The sequence below is a fragment of the Canis lupus genome, chromosome 3, assembly GCF_003254725.2.
Source record: "Canis lupus dingo isolate Sandy chromosome 3, ASM325472v2, whole genome shotgun sequence".
NCBI classification, from domain to species: Eukaryota; Metazoa; Chordata; class Mammalia; order Carnivora; family Canidae; genus Canis; species Canis lupus.
The window spans coordinates 20,377,518-20,393,267 of NC_064245.1; the positions used below are offsets into that span (position 1 = coordinate 20,377,518).

Sequence of the window (15,750 nt, forward strand, 5' to 3'; positions counted from 1 at the left end):
TATTGTGATTATTTATGTATGAGACCTCTTGAGGATGATAATATTTCAGAAGGCAGGGAGCAAATCATATGACATAGTTTGGTGGTTCTGGAGGCAGAAGAATTGGGATTAACTTATAACTCTGCCAATTCCTTAAGACTGTGTGACCTTTGGGAAGATAGTTGACTGTATAAGCTTTTTGTTTCTCCATCCATGAAGTGATGAAAAAATACCTATTTTAGGGCTATGGAATGGAATAGCATCTGGCAAAGTGCCACTTAAATTGTAAAACTACAGATGATTAAATGATTATCATTATTTATGTCCCCACAATATCAATCATGAGATGAGACACTAAGATTTGTCGAATGAATAAATGAATGAGGGAATGAATGAAAAGCTATCACAATAACCCTGTTATAAGAATAAAAATACTTTTTATAGTAGCATCTGAGGTTCTAAGGCATTTATTTGCTTGCATTACTAAAATATGGAAATCAATAAAAATCATTACTGAGAATTAAATACCAGTAGATTATATCAACTTTAATATGAAACTGAATTTCTTTGAGTACATTGGCTATTCATAAACTGCTGGGCCTACACTTCACTGTTTATAGCATTACTGGAGCCCTTCATGTGCATCACAGCTTTGTGGTTCCTCTGGGACTATCCATTATTCCACAGATCCATTATCATCTATAATTCTCTTTAAAAACCTAATAAAATTTACTGTAGGATGCCTGTGCTGTGTATTGTCCTCAAACATAAACTTTTCCACATCTTTCTTGAGTGTTGAGCTTTTAAAGGATCTGATGTTATTGGAATGGTAGCTCACTCATGCTTCAGATTTATACCTCTCCAAGGTAAGGGACAGGTGCTGCTATCCTGGCCAGAAAGGGATTAGATACAATGCCACGAGCTGGTCTGGGCGGGCATTAAGTGGTTTAATTTTTCTATAACCAGAAAAGGAAATGAATGAATGAATGAATGAATGAATGGGATTATTTTCCTCCCTCTGGAATATATGCATTATTCCAGTTAAATAATTTGCAAGTATTTAAATCGATCACAAACTAACAGACTATGGAGATCCAGGACATGAGAATGCATATGAGGATGTTTCTCTTAAAATATCGTCACACTCACCCTCATCATTGGACATCATTCTTGAGATTCAAGGGGATTGAAATTTACTTTCTCGACAACATTGGTGAGCTCTTTCACTGTTGTCCCTGCTGAGAGGTCTTAAGCTTGTTGTGTTTTGTGTTTCCTGCTCCTTGCCAAGCATAGGGGAATAGCTTCTTTTCTACCACTCTGTTAAATGTTCCAGTTTCTTGCGTTTTGAGTTTACGAGTACCCTAGAGCATTGTGTATATGTGGAGGTGGCAGTGGGGGATTATTTGAAGTAACAACCAGTGTGTTGATGCAGGCAGACATCACTTCAGCAGGGCTGTCACTGGGAGAGGTAGTGGGTAAGAGGGTGCAGTGTCCTCAGGCACCAGATGTCGGAGAAGCCACATGGGAGGTGTGGTAGGCTGAAAAATGATCTCCCATTGATAAGGACATCTGAATCCCTGGAACCCATGTGTGTTGCTGTAAATAGCAAAAGAAGCTTTGTAGATATGGTGGGGTTAAAGATCTTGTGATAGGGAGGTTATGCTGGATTAGCCAAATGGGTCCTAAATATAACCACAAGACTCCTTATACGGGGGAGGGTAGAAGGGCAAAAGTAGAAGGTAATGCAATGATGGGAACAGTGAGAGGAAAGGCAATGTGACGTGGGGTCATGCAACAAGGAACGACAGCTTCTAGAGGCTGGGAAAGGCAAGGAAAGATTCTCCTTTAGAGCTCTGGGAAGAAATTAACCCTGCCTTGATTTTAGCCCTGTAAGACTTACTTGGGACTTCTGACTTCCAGAAGTGTAAGAGGATCAATTTGTGCTGTTCTAAACCACTACTTTTGTGGTGATTTGTTACAGTGGCCATAGGAAAGTAATACAGGAGGTTTGGCTGGAGTGGCTTGAACCTGGCTGGCTGGCAATGAAGTCTTTTCTCCCTTTATAATCCAGGGCATTCTCATGGGTATGTAAGCAGAGGCTGTTCAGTTCAGTTCACAGGCCTCCTGGTTACCAGGCTTTCTTCCTGAAGGCTAGGATCAGGGCTCTTCACTCTTAAAATGAGTTATTTTCTTCATTTTCTTTCATTTTGACAGATCTTGATGGCTCCGAAAGCCTAGAACCAGAATCAACTGCAGAAGTTGTCCACCTTCCTCAAATTCATGTAGGGTTTAATTTTCAAATGTTCCTTAGAAACTATTCATTGTAATACATCACAAGGAGGAAGGTAAACAACATAGTTGTGTTTCCACATGGAAGCAAGTGGAACATGTGTGTCCTGCTGCACAATTATGTCCTAGAACTCCTGGGTACCCTTTCCTCCTTATTTTTGTGTCAGAGCTAGAATTACTGCTTAGGTCGCATGACCAAATTCCTCTGGGTATGTACTTTGAACTGATAATAAAAGAGAAAAGATTCCATACTGTGTGCAGAGTTCTGTAATTTTTGGCCTAGGAAGAACTTAACCGTAGCCCAGGCTTTATATTACAAAAATGCATAGAACAAGTGATTTATGTCAAAAGTATGTATTACGTAAGAGTTGGAAAAAAATCTTATCTATCCAAAGCTGTAATTTCCAAATAAAACTCCTTTCTGAGCTGCCAGCACATATGTCTGATTTAGGCCTATTCTGAGAAAAACTGGCTGAGTTATCAAAACTTCATTAATATAATTTGTTTAAATGGAAGTAGTACCGTATGCCTGGCTTAACCAGAACTTAAATGAAAAGGGAGTGGAAATACTCCATATAATATAATTAACATGACCTCACTCACTTGTAAAAAGTGAAGTTGTAAAGTCAACAAAGGAAGCCCTGTGGTATAGTGTTTGGCTTTGAAAATGCTAAATAATTAGAAAATAGCCTAATGGTAACAATAACAGATATGTGATGCTCCTTTAGGATCTTCACTTGCAAAATTTTCTCCATCTACCTCCTTTTTTCTTCAGTGATGCACATCCCCCTAAAACACACAAACAAGTCTCTGTGGCCTACAGTGTTAACTCCTGAGAGCCTTTAGTGTAACCTAAAGAAAACCATCAAAAACATACGTACATCTAAATGCTGCCAATTTGAAACCTTATTACTAGAAGCCATAGGCCCTGGAATTATCCTTGTCAGAGCTAAGAAGGCAGCCAACCTTCCCAGCAGTCTCTTTTGCATCTCTGAACTTCAGTAACATCGAGTTTCTAGGGCTGGGACTAATGGTGTGACAATTGCACAGTGCTCCCTCCTCTCTTCAATTCTGTTTCTAAAGGTCGGGATGACCTACAGTGTGACAAAATAGGCTAGTTGTTTGGTTGAGCCAGGTGTCCTTTGAGAAGCTAAGAAAAGGAATAACAGTGTCACGAAATCATTAGTGTACCATATATTATAAGCCATAAATGACAGCTCTGAGTGAGACTGTCTTGCTTGGGAGTCCGCCACTTGCTGCTGGAATCATCCCTTAGTGGGTGGGAACTGGCACCTCACCAAATATCCGTGCCCTCAGAACCAGCGACCATGGACCTAGCAATTGGAGCAGGTCTAAGAAAGTTGCTTACAAATAGACAAAGGAAGATATATATATATATATATATATATATATATATATATATATATATATATAAAATATAAATATACATATATTATATATATGATATATATATAAAATATAAAGGTGAATATATATAAAGATATATATAATACAAAGGAAGATATATAATATTTATTTATTTATTTATTTATTTATTTATTTATTTATTTAATTCAGGAGACAAGATCTTTCATGTGGTATCATCACTCCAAGGCTATTTTAAAAAAATCAGAATATTGTGAATTGATGAATTTTCTATAGGTGTTGGCAGGAGTAACTGAAATCATCCCAGAGCATGCCAAATCCTGCTCACCATATCTCCCATTCTGTGAAAAGTAAATAAAGATAGGAACAAAACCAAAAATAAACAGCAGATTGCCCATCTAATATTGGAGTTGGCCCATCCTATCAGCTCCGAAAAACTCCAATCAGTAAATTCTGCCTTCCGATCATTGCCAAATTGCTAAATATTGGTTAGACAAGTCCTTGTTATCTTCCTGGCTCTGAGATTCTAGATTCCATGTCTAGGGAGCCTCTGTACCAATGTCTTGCTAACTTTCATCTATTCCCTTGCACACTATCCAGGCACAAGTGGTTCCTTTCTGCTGTCTCCTCCATCTCCACCTCAGCCAGGTCTTTCCCCAAGAATGACCTTTTCATCTGCATTCTCTCGGGAGCCTGTAGCATTGGCTTAGGGATGCTAACAGATTGGGTAGCAGTGGGGTTGGAGAAGGAGGCTGCAGGTCTTAAGGGCCGCTGCTGGTCCTGAATTATCAGTGAACACTAGGTGTTCTAATCTTGGAGTATTCCTACCTAAGCTCTCAGAGTTCTATTTTGATGAAAATTTTGTGATTTATAAATATGGCTATATTTTATGAGAATTACAAGTAAAATCCCAAGAACTTTCTAAAAAAAGCTTCTTGGTTCTAGTTGCATATGCAACTTGAGTTGCATATCACTCAGGACAGGTTAGGGTGTAGTAACATCCCTCATATCTCAGGCGCTCAAATGAACAAATGTTTATTTTTCACTTGTGACATGTGTATCATAGGTTGGCAAGGTGCTCTGCTTTTCAAGGACCCACATACTATGTATGTATCCCACTATGATTCATGCCTCTAGATTGCCTGAGGTCAGGAGAATGTGGTGAATTGTGTACCAACTTGTAAAACTTCTACCAGAAGTGACACATGTCACTTGGTCACATTTAATTGACCAAAGCAAGCCCATATTTATGTCTGCTTTGTGAATCGGAATATTTGTGAATAACTGTAATGAGTCTTTTTGTGGCACCAGTTCCTATGGTTATACTTTGTGATTTCTTCCCTAGATTTATGAAAATTCTGGCTAAAAAATTATTTATTAATTTATTTGACAGACACAAAGAGAGAGAGAGAGAGAGAGCATGTACGAATGGGGGTAGGGGAAGATAGAGGGGGAACGAGGCTTTCTGCTAAGCAGGGAGCCCGACTTGGGGCTTAATCCAAAGACCCTGAGATCGTGACCCGAACCGAAGGCAAACACCTAACCAAGTGGCCTGAAGATTTTATCTTTTATCTTTTTCCCTCATCTGCTCTTTCCACCTCTCTTCTATAAGTGAACCTGGCTTTCTCCTTAATGATGTTATTTTCCATGAAATTCCTCCCAGTACAGACTTCCCCCTTTCCCCTTCCTTTATCGCTAATGCAGAAGACAAAGAAAAGGGTCAACATTCTTTGTTCACCATTACCAATTCTAGAGTATTGTTCCGGCTGTTGACATTCAGTAATCCCTCCTCTTTATAGCTGTCTCATGCCACCTTCCTCTATGCAGCTGCTATGGTATCCTAAGGCCCCCAGTACTTTCTGTGTTGCCATGCCAGTGACTCCACAGTTTCTTACTTCCTTGACACCAGTGATCCTCACCTCCACTCCATCCTTGAATCTCATCATCTATGTGCACAATCTCTAGTTGCGAGTATCCAGCCTCTTACCAAAGCTCTTTAATGCCGATCATTCTAAATTTGTTGCTCAGACTGACCCCGTCTTCACTTTCATCACAACCCTGCCTCAGCTCTTTTCCCTCTAGTCTGTTAGCCCCTTTATGACATCATTTCTTTCCTGACTATCCTGCTTTCCATGGCCAGCCAACTCAGCAGTGCTTTGCTTATTCCCTAAAATTCCCCACTGACCTTGAACTTCCAATCGCTTCCTTGCTGGGCTGCAGAGTGCTGCTAGAGAAAGCTGTGCTGATTGAGTCTGCCACACATTCGTGCTCGTTCACTTTAACCAAACCCTCATTTCTGCTCAGCACTTCTTTTATTCATCTCTTGCTGACTCACTGCACATCCCACACAGCAGTTTTTCCAAACATTTTTAACTTTCTTTGAGATTCAAGCCCCGCTCCAGATATGGCCCCAAAATACCTTTTCAGTTTCATCTCTCATTTCTCCCCAAAAGCTCTTTGCCTGTGCTTTCCAAACTCCACACATTTGCTCTTCCTTTTATACCTTCCTCTGTTATCTCCAATGAAAATGCCACCTAATTTACTTCCTCCTCTGTGGAGACGCTTTTCTCCTCCGACAGAGGTTATGATTTCTTGTAAATGTCCATGTGATTTTTATTATCTGTTTTGAACTTAGCAAATCCTACCTCATACTAGGTACTTATACACAGGTACCATCTCCCCAGTTTTATTGTGTGTTCCTTGGAAGGGGAAATCATGATGGTTTGTATACATAGTGTCTATAGTGTCTTGCTGTTAGTAGGTAGATGTTCACTTGAAGTTTGGTGGATGTACTGGAGAAATAAATGTTAGTTAGCAGGCTGGAGAATGGTCCCCCCCCCTTCTTCAGGAAGAACTAAAAGTAATATTAAAGGTAAAGATTTTTTTAAAATCTATTCTAGTTACTTAAGTCTTTATGTAACAGGTAGTTTTGGATGCTAATACGGATAGATTGAATGTATTTGGAGAGTACTAAAAGAGTTGTGTGAAAGAGCCATATTTCATATAATGTTCTTGAATTCTGTGATTCCTTTCCATGCAGGATAATTAAGATCTGTATTTCATTTCTCTTTGTTTTATCCATATTTTTAAATACCCAAGTCAGTAAAGGCAATAGGTCACACACTGAATTTTGTCTTAAAACAAGCTTCTTTAAGTTCTGGTCTCCAGAAATACATTTTATTTAAAAGTAGATGTGACCTTTTTGGGATTTGCATGTAACACCTTATCCCTGCCTGAGTGTGGAATTGTTTGAGAGGTAAAACAAAAGATAGATGCAGTGCCCAGGGGTCCCCTTTATTATCAGCAAAGCGGATGTTGGAGAATGTGGCCAATAATAGGATTCCTATTATCGTATTGCAGAGTGAGACATGCTCATCCAGCTAAGGGCAGCCCCAGGTCAGGAGAAGCTTTCCCATGTGGGGGCCTGCCCCTGTACAACTTCCAGCATGGAAGAGCAGAGCAGAATGCCAGCTTCCTATGGTAGACAGGATCTACACATGCCTCTGGCTTCTCCCTGTACCTGTATCCAGGTAAGTTTCTCTATTTGATGAGAAGACAAGGTGGGGCAAAAAGGTGAGTACTTGGGGAAAAACACTTCCTCCAGAATGGGATAAGAGCATTCCTAGCTAACATTCTTGAACATGATGGTATGTTGTATTTGCCTGTAGGATGATTGCTAGTCATCAATGATGAGCAATCTAGTCATTTCTGTCTCTGCCTTGAGTGATACTTCTAGTATTAACCAAATGGCATATTTATTTTGCAACTTTTATTAGATACTCTTAAGACATTAAAATAGGTGAAAAATGATTAACTTCTTAGATAAAACAAATTGATGTATGCTCAATTTGTTATGGGCTCAACCATATAACACATGGGAATAACGGTACCTAATCTAAATAGTTAGATTAATACCTATGTGGAGGCTTCAATGTCGCCACACAACTGAATACCTTATTGATGTGAAATTAATATGAATAGAAGACATTTAGCTAGGACAGAGCATATCCAAGCATTTTTTTTTTTTTTGGCCCATAGTAAGTCCCTTCCCTAAAACTTTTAAGGGTACATATACATTATTTTTACTCTTGACAATGTTTCTCTTTTTATTTATAATATTTGACTATATACTTAGCATCTCTTTTTGTTTATTATATTTACTATTTATTTTGGCTCCAGGTATTGATCAACCCAGTTAAACAACCAATAGATTGAGAGAAAGAATTGGTTTGATGGCTCACTTAATGGACAAGTACTTTTCTGAATTTGCTATTACCTAAGCTTTACTGTTAATACTTGTTTTATTAATTATATTAGTTTTGGATTTATAGTACCTGATTTTACTATTGTTTTTCCTTCTTTTGTACTGGTTTACATTGACTCACAGATCACTCCCCGTGTTTGTTGAGATTATTTCCCTGCTGTTCAGCCAGCATCCTGCCATTTCTGTCATTCCCTTATTCCCTCCCCTAATAATGCACTTGGATTTTGTTGAAATCTTTAAGCACTTGAACTTTCCTTCTGTTTCCTTTTACCTCATTGGTTCCTCAGTGTTTTATATTCTGTAGCACACTTGTATTCTTTGTCTACTCAGTGTCCTTTGAGGGAATCACTGGTACTCTAACCTCAGTTTATGGATCAGATGGCACTGTTATCCCCTGAGTCCAGGGGTGGACATGTGACCAGGCTTGGCCAATCCTAATACTCCATTTCTTTAGTTGTTATGATTAGTTTAGGGGTGGACATGTCAATCCAGATTTGGTTGGCATTACTGGGGAAGAGGCATCCACTGTCTCTTGGGGTTTCTAAATTGGTGAAAGGTAAGCCTGTTCCTGCTACTTATCATTTTGGCTACTGCTCAGGGAGGACCTGTCAGAGAATGAAGCCCACACAGATAGAAAAGCAGAGCTGAGAGACAGAGTTAGGTTTCAAGGTTTCAGTTAAGCAAATGAAATCACATGTTCCTAAAGGGATACTTACTTTTTCAATATTTAGCTTCATGAGCTAGATGGTTCCTTTTCTCCCTTATGCCAAATTGAGTCCTAAATACTTCCGCTCTTATCTAGACTGGATCACATTTCTGTTTTCTTTCTTTCTTTTTTCTTTGCCATCTCTCTCCTTTCTTTTACAAAGATATTTTGCCACCTGACATGCTTTGGATCAGTCCAGATCACCTCCTTCATGTCTAAACTGCTGACTGCTAATAGTATCAAGGAACTACCAAAGTTGGCGCCACTACAACCTTGTGACCCTTTTTAGGTGGGCCCTTCCTGCTGCCCATTGACCCCTGACTATGTGTCAGAAGCTTTTCTGGGCACTGAGGATACAGAAAAGAATATGTCAGATAAGACTGCTGTCATATGAAACATTCTGTTAAGGCAAACAGTTAAGCAAAAATGCAAACAAATGCATGATGTAATTTCAGGCAGTGACACATGTTATAAAGAAAAAAAAAGTATGGGAGTAGAGAGTGACATAGGTTTTGGAGATTATTTCATATGAGGTAGGAAAGAAAGTCTTCTTGATAGCCCTTTGAATAGAAACTTAGATAAAGTGAGGGAACCAGTCATGTAAAGTCTCCAGTAAGGATCAAGAAGCCCAAAGACCCTAAAGCAAAAAAGAACACAGAAAGTCCCAATGATAAAAATGGAAGGTTAGTGTGACTGGAATATAGGTAAAATGGAAGGAAATGAGACATGTCAGAGTCATGGTTTGAGCACACAGAGCTACATATCTCCTGAAATCTCTACCTGGTTATGATGTTACCACATTAAACAGAGCAGATCTAAAAGTGAATTTCTTTTTCTTTTTTTTTTTAAGATTTTATTTATTTATTCATGAGAGACACAGAAAGAGAGAGAGGCAGAGACACAGGCAGAGGGAACATCAGCCTCCATGCAGGGAGCTGGATGCGGGACTTGATCCTGGGACCCCAGGACCATGCCCTGAGCCGAAGGCAGATGCTCAACTGCTGAGCCACCCAGGGGTCCCTAAAAGTGAATTTCTTAAGATTTCTCCTTCTTAAGATTTCACCATCTTCTCTTCTCTTTTTCCTATCGCAGCAAATGGAACTACCCTCAGTACGGGCACCCAAGTAGGAAATGTCATGGTCATCCTCCTTTCTCTTCTTGCCTTTATCTGATCATTTACCAATTCCTGTCATCTCTATCTCTTAGATTTAGTTTAAATTTGCCCTCCAGCCTTGCTGCTAGTGCCTTAGTTCAGGACTTTATCATTTCTTTCTTGGATAGTGCAAAGACTCTTCAACCTCTATTCTTGTCCCCTGGCAGTTCATCCTTCAGAAGATGACTTCTCTAAAATATGGATTTTATTTTGTTAATCCATTTCATAAAATCCTCCAATCCTCTATTTCCATGGCTACTATCCAAGCCCCTTTGCATGGCTTACAGGGTCTTTCATAGTCTGGCTCCTGCCTACCTTTCTAGCTCCTTCTTCCCCCTCCATGTCTCATTTTGTTCCCAGCTTTACCAGAATGATGCCTTGCCCTGCATTCTGCACACTTGCACTCTCCCTCTGGAATGACCGACCACTACAGCTTTTACTTTCCTGGATAATGCCAAAGTATTTTGCAAGTCTCAGCTCCAGCGTTCCTTTGTATCTATTCCTACAGAACTCCATATCTAGACATGCTCTAGCAGTTTTCATGTTGTTTTGCAACCATTTGTACATTTGTCTTTTGATGGCAAACTCTTTGAAGGCAAATTATTTTATGGGGGGGGGGTCATTTCTTTTTTTCCTAATGCATAGCATGGTACAGGCACACAGTGGTTACTCAATGATTCTGAACAAACAGGGGTATTATAATCTTCATGAAATTCTTTCTTCAGAAACACGTTATAACTTACGTAGTTCAAGAATACAGTATTTTTTATAAAAGTAATTTAGACTTTTATTTTACCATTCTATTTGTCCTTATAATATAAAGTGATTCACATGTACATAAAGAGCACACAAGCACTAACACATTTTAATCCATATATCTCTTGGAAGTCCATCTATAACCTAGTTGTTTAACTTATTTAGGGCATTGCTTCAAATTTATTTTTTCAATTAATAAAATTGTACCCTTTGTGGTTATTACTCCATGGGGTGTAAGCACAGAATTTAAAACTTCAATTAAAATACATAAAACAAAACAGCAGCAGTTAAAATAATATATTTGAAAAATCTTAGCTTAAAATGATGCCCCAATGGGGAAGGACAATTTAAAAAGACACACACACACACACACACACACACACGCAGAAGCAGCTATGAAGAATAAAATGTTGATGATTTAAAAATAGTCTTTTTTGTATCATAAAAAATAGATGTGGATTTACACTTTGCTCTTTTAAATTGTCATCTCTTATTTTGTGGGCAATGTTTCTTCCTAACTGAGTAAACAGTCAGTATTCATATCATTGTCTAAAAAAACCCTGAGAGATTGGGTCACTCTCTTTATGTATTTTTAACAGCAGGAACTTCTCAGTCACAACAAGAAGGTGCCAATAGAAACTTAGAGATTGAGACTGAAATCCTTTATGGATTTTTGCTTTGTCTTTAATACTTAGAAATAACCAGGGATCTCTTTCATTTTCATTTACTGTAAATTATATTGGTTGGGGCTTCGGCTAAAAAGTAGAAGTTGAATGAAGAACATTTATCTAGCCAATAAAAAAAATCAAGGGGATCCCTGGGTGGCTCAGCGGTTTAGTGCCTGCCTTTGGCCCAGGGTGCGATCCTGGGGTCCCAGGATCGAGTCCCACATCGGTCTCCCTGCAAGGGGCCTGCTTCTCCTTCTGCCTGGCCTCTCTCTATGTCTGTCTGTCTGTCTCTCTCTATGTCTAACATGAATAAGTAAATAAATAAAAATCTTTAAAAAAATCAAAACAAGGAGGTGAGGAAATATAAAGGCTGATCTATACAATTCCAGGGATTGTTGACAGAGGTTTTTACCTAAACACTTTATTATAAAAAAAAAAAATGTTATTCAAATGCCTTGACGTGAAGTAGGTTTTGTGAGGTTCTGGATACAATTTCAGGTGGTTTTCCAACACTCCAATAAAATAAACATTTTTTGAGAGTCTGTTATGTGCAAGATCCCATGGGAGATAGAAGGCAGAGTAAGTTATGCTACCTGCCTTCAAGAAGTTTATAACTCTGTTGGAGTAAAGAAGGTGTGCACATGGATAGAACATAAGCAGATTAAACCTAGTGGATTATGTACACATTTATTTGTACCATCCTGAAATACTGTACAGTAAAAAAAACTAAGGAGGCATGAACTGATAGGCATACCAGAATGGGAACAGATACAACAATAGAGCAAACCATTTTTAGAACATAGGAATGAGTAGAAGAATTGGCAGAGGTAGAAAACTGATTCTAAGTGTCTACAGATGGTAACGGCAATGAGAAATCAAATTTTGCTACAGGATCTTAGAAAATCTCAGAAATTGAAGATATTTGGTATCACTGAAGACAGAAATAAAGCATGGAATTGAAAACAGGGGGAAATGGTTGGAAATTGCTATACCAAGATGCTAGGTCCTCTTTCCCTCTCCAATGTTAACAGAAAGCAGAGGTTTTATTTTTTAAGAAAATTGAAGTGATGAGTCTCATGTGAATGGTGGGAGGAAAGATACTATAGAAAAAGCGGATGACTAAGTGAAAATCTTTATGCTGAGTGGTTAAGACTACCTGACCTCCATGAGCTACTTGGCTAAAAGAAGCAGCTCACAGGCAGGAGGGTGGAAAATTGTCTCTGGAGGTTCCAAACTATCATTGAGTATATGTATCTGTCCACAGAGACTGATCTAAATCACTCATCCAAAGGGCTATGGCTAGACAGCACTGAAACCTACCAAGTGACAATTTCCATCTTACACAGTTGCTAAACAATTTTCTAGTATTTCACTCTTAAATGTGAATGGACAACAAGTCAGCAGATCTATGAGGATAGCCTTCAACAAGAAAGACAGAGGAAAATGTGTGTATGTGTGCATGTATGAGAGAGAGAGACAAAAGGAAAGAGAACAAAAAGAACTCAGGAAAATATAGATAAGACAGGAAACAGAAGAAATGCACCTTTCTCCTGCTTCAAAGCCATTAATAAAATCTTTGGAGAGCTGAGTGAATGTATTCTTTCTGTGAATCAAGAACAAGACAGCATTAAAAAGAACACTTAGAAAAAAACACAAACAAAAGAGCCCTTTGGAATTAAACATAAAATAGCCAAAATAATTTTAAAAAAAAAGGTAAAAAGTTTGGAAGTTAAGACCATTTTCCAGAAAGTAGAAGAAAAAGGACAAAGAAATGGTCTTTTAAAAGGCAAGAAAATATAAGAACATTCAAAGACCAATCCGGAAAGACTAATATCTGATTCATAATATTTCCATAAAGAGAATGGGAAGAAAGTGAACAAAGAAGTCATATAAGAACACTCGCCAGAATTAAAAGGCATACATTTCCACACTGAAAGAGCCCACTGAGTGCCCAACATGAGGGCCTGCAAAAGATCCATACCAACATACCTCACTGGGAAATTTCAGGATAAGATTATAAAGAAGATTCTTTAAATTTTTAAAGTAGCTCACATATAAGGATCAAGAATTATGATGGCATCAAATTTCTTAGTAGCAACAAAGGAAGCTTAGAATTCTCTATCCATTCGAACTATTATACAACAAACACATTTTGCATGCAAGATCTCAGAACATGTGCCTCCTTTTGCAGAACCCACTTAAGACTTACTCTAAGAAAATGAGGTTGTAATTATGATCAAACAGGACATGGGCACAAGAACATAGGGATTCCATGTAGGAAGAAGAAGAGGAAATAACTAGGATGACAACAGAGTGACAGGACTACTAGAGAGTCTAGGATGGAACGGGGGCATGGAAGTTTCTAGAAGCACTGGTGCAGGAGACCACTGTTTTTCATTCTAAGATGACATGATGAATTGACTTAAAAATGTTCAGTTTTTCTCTTGTTTTTACTTTGATAAAAAGTAAAATTAAAATAATAAGGTTTCAAAAAAAGATGCTCTGTACTATCTAAGGGATTTGCAAACATAGTGCTTTGGCAGAGAATCATTCTGTCTAGAAGGCAGTTTTCATGGAGAAGGGTGAGCATGCTAGAGATTTGGTGTTTGACAATCACCACAGACTTCTCTGCATGTATCAGACTCCCTTGCAGGTAGACTGGGCCCATGTGACTGGGTTGTGGCCAATGAGATATGAATGGAAGCCATTTGTGGGCCTGGCCCTTAAAATAGTCCTGCAAAATCCTGTGGATATATTTTTTTCTCTATGGTGGCAGCCTTGGGGGCTAGATTCCAGGTGGTGAAGAGAATGCCTGACCCACGCATGACTTTTCATGAAGGAGAAATATACTTTATTGTGTTAAACCACTGAGATTTGGGGCTTCACTTGTTAACACAGCATTCTTTGTGGGCTACATAGAAGGTAAGAGGCAGCATGGAGTAGTTACTAAAGGCAGGAATTCTGGAACTGGACTGATTGGGTTCGGATCCTAGTGCCTGTGGGATCTTTGGCAAGTCAACTTTAACGTTTCCGAGTCTCATTGTCCTCATCTTTAAAACCAGGGTGGCAATAGTACCTACCTCATAGGGTTGCTGTGAGGATTCAATAATTTAATATGTAAAGCACTTAGGGCAGTTCTTAGCACGTAGTAAGTTCTTCTAAGTGTTGGCTATTATTATTATTATAGATTTTATTATTTCACACAGAGTGAGAGAGAGTGAGCCCAAGCAGGGGGAAGGAGAAAGGGAGAAGCAGGCTGCCTACAGAGCAGGGAGCCTGCTGTGAGACTGATCCCAGAACTCCTTGATCATGACCTGAGCTGAAGGCAGATGCTTAACTGGCTGACCCACCAGGGCACCCAGTGTTGGTATTATTATATCACAAGTAGGGAAGCAAGAAATGGCATTGTAGGGGAAAGTAATAGAACAAAATAGAATGATATGGTGTACAAAAGTAGAAATGAAATATAAAGATGGTTAGGGTATGAAGGCTAGCGTAATTATTATGGTTTGATCAGGGGAGGAGACCCACTACGAGGGATGTGAAATAAGGGAGTTTCTAACAAAAGTTTGACTGCACATGATTTGGGGAGCCAGGGAGAAGTCCGTGGCAGGTTGTTTCTTGTTTCTGGAGATGGGAGGCTAGCAGGACTGGCAAGTGGGAAGAGATGGAGAGTGTAAAGAGGGCGAGAGCAAAGACAAAGGCTGCATTGGAAGCTGCAGTTAATCACTACCTCCAACCTTGAGGACATGCGTGCCCTGCAGAAGAACCATAGCGTGATCCAGCAGATTCAGCATCAATGTATGTGAATGGCAGTGGAGCCTAGTACCCTCCATTTACTGATTCTCAGAACACAGTGGCTCCAGTTTCACTTTTGGCTCCAAATCCCACGAAACTTTCTCTTTTGGCCAACTAACCCAGAATCATATAAGGAGAAGACTTTGGGCCATGTAGGTCCAGATGGGGATCAAATTGTAGAGAGGGACTCTGGATGCCAGGCTGATGAATTCGGGCTTTCCTGTGTTGGCTTTGGAGGGCAGTTGAAAGCAGACAAGATTAATAGATTCGGGATTGAAAGCTGTGGGACCCTCAGCTAAGTTGCTTTTGAAGATGTTGATGTGTGTTAGAGTTGATTTTATTCGCTATTTATTGCATACCTACCGTGTATTTGTAAATCATTTCTGCCTTGTTTTATTACTTAGGAAGACTCACTGCACTTGTGGGTTTTTTTTTTTTTGTTGTTGTTGTTGTTCATATAAAGTAATCTTTATCACGAGTACCTATCGATAATTCCAGCAAAAAGAGGATTAGACAGGAGGTACGATTCAGTGTCATTGCCAGTAAAATAGTAATAATATCATCTGTTTTTAAAGTGCTTTAGGGCTTTTGGAGGACAGGTATTGCTGGCTGTAGGTATAAAGTTAAAAAGGAAATTTAAGATGAATGATGCTTTTATGGTGATGGCTGCGTAGCGTGTTGCAGAGGGACAGGCGAACCGCAGTGTTTAAGAAAAATGAACGCCGCTACTTACTGGCACAAGCTGTCCCAG

The 15,750-nt window shown here is 39.1% G+C and overlaps 1 long non-coding RNA gene across 2 annotated transcripts in view; it reads left to right on the forward strand.

Moving 5' to 3' along the window:
- Nucleotides 1-15,750, forward strand: part of LOC118354291 (uncharacterized) — a 295,091-nt gene that overhangs the window by 21,392 nt on the left and 257,949 nt on the right. Inside the window, exon 4 of one of the 2 annotated variants that reach the window (XR_007409729.1) lies at nt 7,015-7,184. The exons of the other annotated variant lie outside the window; for it this stretch is intronic. This is a non-coding gene — a long non-coding RNA (uncharacterized LOC118354291). The remainder of the gene's footprint in view (nt 1-7,014; nt 7,185-15,750) is intronic. 2 annotated transcript variants of the gene reach the window in all.